At 31.0% G+C, this 4,413-nt stretch overlaps 1 long non-coding RNA gene across 1 annotated transcript; it reads right to left on the reverse strand.

The window, feature by feature from the left end:
- Positions 1-3,452: 3,452 nt before the first annotated feature.
- On the reverse strand, positions 3,453-4,042 carry LOC114753747 (uncharacterized). Its single transcript, XR_003741044.1, has 3 exons — positions 3,858-4,042; positions 3,688-3,690; positions 3,453-3,481 (listed from the first exon to the last, which is right to left on the reverse strand). It is a non-coding gene; the product is annotated as an uncharacterized LOC114753747 (long non-coding RNA).
- Between the last annotated feature and the right edge of the window lie 371 nt (positions 4,043-4,413).

A 4,413-nucleotide genomic window follows, 5' to 3' on the forward strand; every position in this document is an offset into this window, starting at 1 on the left:
AATGTATATTAAACACCATAAAGTATTTTTTTTAATATTTTTTTAGGATGCTGGATAGACTTAAAATATTTTATGGTGCTAGATGTACCACAACAATATTTCAGGGTACTAGAATAGTACGCATCTGAAAAAATATTTTAAGTACTGGAGATACCACAAAATACTTTAGGATGCTGGACGCACCTTAATATAATCCTAAAAAAAAAAAAAAATAGTTAAGTTAATTATTTATGATAAATACGTGTTGATTTTTCTAAACTACCCTAGTTATTATCATGTGTGTATTGAATTTGGAATCATACCTTGGTAAGAATCTCTCACAATGAATAGGGATATTTTGAAAAAGAATGTAAAATAAAATAGATTGATGTCTTAATTAGGTTTAAAATCAAATTTGATCTCCCAATTAGCTCTCATATGAAGCATTTATTTATAATAACGGATGATATTATAATGGTTCAGTTGATAACTTCGACTTTGCAGTACATGCTAAACCCACGTCTAGTTAATAGGTACCTTGTGTGGTTATAATATAAGAAAATGTTGTTAAAAAAATTAACTTTCACGATCTTTAAATAGTACCACTGAATTATTTTTGCCAGAAAACTACGATTCAATCATTTAATCATTAGCTGGCAGAGAAGTAGTTTACTTTTTTCTTTTTTTTGGGTCTGGGATCATAAAATAAGAGAAGCAGTCTACTAGCTGGTAGACGTAGCAGTCAGCTCATTTTTAAAAGGGGCTACTTGCTAGATGAAGACCCAACAACTTTTTATGCAAATGAAAATGCTCTTCTATATGAGGCCCAGCAGATCATTAGCACTTGTATTTAGTAAAATTTGAGTGGCTGGTTATGGTATTACCAACGACAAACGACTTCGTACTTTATTAGCAACAAACAAATAAGTAAAGCCGACTTTTGTTTTTCAAAAAGAAAATCAGCATCAATTAGGTGTAGTTTTTGATGTTGGGAGAAACTGTGATGAAGCTGGGAAGAACCCTCCTCACAGTTGCTCAGCTAATATTTCGAAACAAATGTAAAAACAGAAAAATATTGAGCAGAACATTCATCGAACGTGAGTATTTTTGATATTATCAGAGGCATCATCATTTATCTAAGACCCAAGTTTCTTGTCTAGAAATCCGCAAGATGCAACGTGTAATATTCCTTCCGGTCCTAATTATACGAGTTAAGTAATTATGGGTTTTGCTTTCAATGTTTGCTAGATGCAAGATTTAAATCCATTTTGTTTTCTAAATTATAATTTTTCTCTCAATAATTATCTCTATTGAATGCACATATCTGTAGAAATAGTTTCAAACTTTCAATATAAATGGTCAAAGAGTGCTTTAGGAAAAAGGAAAAAAAGTTTTTTGTATTTATTATATCAAATTCTTTAATTATACATGGTTATGTGTCCTTTTTGATTTCATATGAATTTATTATCAAATGTTATTATCTTAAAAATAAAGCACATGGTCATGTGTGATTAGAAAACTTGATATAATGAATACAAGAAACTTGACGTAAGTATTGTTCTTAAAAAAATTTACAGTATTTTATTTTATATATATAACAACTATTTTTTTTTTACATATAAAAATTAGTTATTTACTTCCTTGATTTAGAACCGGTAAGAGTATTAAATTAAGAAAAATATTATTTATGTATTTAAGAACAATTCTACTTGACTAAAATCGAAGTTTTAAAATAAAATCAGTGTAATATATATAAGACTTAGAGTATTATTCATAAATTTGAAAGGGTGCTATGCTCATCGTTAACTACATATAAATGCACAAAGTTTATTCTGTTTTTTTTTTGTTCCAGAAACTATTTTTCGCAGTTCATATTTAATGTAAAAGTCGAAATCGAATATATTCCAGAGAAATGTAACAAAGAGGAATTTGGAGACCAGGAAAGGATCCATTTGTCTTTTGGCCAGGATTTGTTTACATTTTAATTTAAAAGGCTGTGGTTGTTAGCAAAATTTAAAATCTCATGGCTGGCAACAACAACAAAAAAAAATCTCATGACATTTTCCATTCTTTGACCCTAACTATGCTTTTAAAGCCCTCTCTCTAACTGTCTATGTGAACAGAGTGACATTATATGCAAGATCGTTGGGGAGGGAACAGGAGATGAATCTAATTTTATATTAATGAATTATTTAGAATAACACTAAATGTATGGATTTGATTCACATGTCAAGTTAATTAATGTTTCTTTTTTTTGGACGTGGCCAAGTGTTTCGTTTAATTATTAAATTAATTTCTTGAATTCGATCCTCTTGCAATTTGTCAGTTCATTTACCTTTAATAATAAAGATAAATTGTAATCATAATAGTTGAATGTAATTAAACTATCTCTCTGGAATAAACATGATAAATTTATCATTTATATCACTTCACGAAATCCAATAAATCAATTAATATAGAAAAAGCCAAGAAAGCCAAAAAAAAAGTTATAGATTAATGAATAGCCAAATTAAGGGCACCAATGTATATATGTTCTCAGCTAAACAAAATATCCATCTATATTATTTTTACACATTATTATATTAATATTGATCATCTCAGTGATTTATGGAAAAAAAAAGTAAATTTGAAAATTTTTAGATCTCGTCACGTAGTGACTATGATATCATATACACGCTGTGTCCTTCAAGCGTGTTCAGAAATGAGAAAAGTAGGTTGACTGTGACTGAGACTTGGTCTTTCTACATAGTGTACCTTTTCTTATTAAATTCATGTACTCCTTTTTCCTTTTTCTCTTTTCTATTTTATAGCAGATAATAAATTTGCTAGAACAACATATAATATTTAGTATTATATTATATATATTGTATATTGTATAAGATAATTTTTAATATAAGAACTTGTTTGTCTTTTATTTTGGTTCTAAATAGAAGATTCCAATCTATTTTGTTTCTAATGTTTATGCATTTGTTTTTAAGGTAGTCCTTCTAATAAGCGTACTTCTAACCAACACACTTAATTAGTAAGGATATTTTAGTAAAGACAAAGCCTATTTATTAGAAATAATTAATTTAACGTATTTCCTTAATATTCTCAAATTAGTCAACTAGCTCTTATAAGTAGGACTGGAAGTAGTATTATTTTTATATTTAGTTGTAACATAAGATGAAATAAGAAAGCATGTTTTAATTAAAAAATAATTAAAATTTTATGTTGTAGAAAATAAAAGTGATAAGGTAAAATTCCAAGAAGTAAGTATTAACTAATAAGGGAGTAAGTAATTAATTTACCATCAACTTATTACGGAGATGCTTCGAATTTTGACATGTCAAAGGTAGAGAGGAGAAGGGCAGTTATGTAAATTGAGTTACAGGCCTTTAGTTTCATTCTCGAATCCTAAGGCGATGGGAACACACTTTTTTGTCTATATAAATGGGACTCAGAGAGCTGTTTCTTCCACACATCTTTTCAGCTCTGCAACACCTCACTTCCTCTTCTTCTTCTTCATCGTCGTCATCAGAGAAGCAGCTATCTAAACATAGAAATGGATCTTTTGTCTGGCAGAATCATCAAAATTCTGCTTTCAGTTTCTCTCTTGTCTCTCCTTTTCTCATCTCTTCCTCTGCTGTTCCAATCTCTCAACTAATTCTCAATCAACAAGTCCTACGTCTTCCTCTTCTGCAATTGCCTCATGGTCTTCATAGCTACGAGCTCTTCTCCCCCTGATGATTCCTCTTCAGCTCAATTCAAGGATTTGGGTATTGTAGTACCAGTTACTTCCAAAGAACACGATGTGTTAGCTGATTCCCCTGAGCAGGAAAAAGAAGAAGAAGAAGAAAAGAGAATGATAGGGGCAGAACGCAGTAGCTGACATAGACAAGGAGGAAGAAGAAGAACAAGAAGAAGAAAAGGGAGTGATAATGGTAGATTCTCAGGAAGAAGACGCAGTAGCTGACACAGAGGAGGAGGAGGAAGAAGAAAAGAGAGTGATAATGGAAGATTCTCAGGAAGAAGACCAAGTTACTGACACTGCAGAGAAAGAATTGGTTGATGAAACAGATATAGAACACGAAGTTGCTCACACAGAGAAGGAAGAAGAAGGACGAAGGAATGGCATTTGGATGACAGAGGAAGAAGAGGATGATGAGGTAGAGGAATTGAACAAGAAATGTGAGGATTTTATCAGAAAGATGAAAGCAGCATTCTGTTCGGAGCCAGGTCTCGCCAGTTATGGTTATAACTCTGATGTTGATCATCAGACAGCCATAGTTACTGTGAGGCGAAAAGGTTTCAGGTCTCAATATACAAACACCTGAAATAATTACATCAAAACATTACATATTTTGTTCAAGTGTAATGTTTGTGGCTCTACTATTTACTTAATCGTCTCACATCATTAACCAGGCATCCCAGATTTTTGCTTGGTAGGGATTG

The sequence above is a fragment of the Neltuma alba genome, unplaced genomic scaffold (assembly GCF_004799145.2).
Source record: "Neltuma alba isolate B1F8T4 unplaced genomic scaffold, ASM479914v2 tig00008111_pilon, whole genome shotgun sequence".
Taxonomy (NCBI): Eukaryota; Viridiplantae; Streptophyta; class Magnoliopsida; order Fabales; family Fabaceae; genus Neltuma; species Neltuma alba.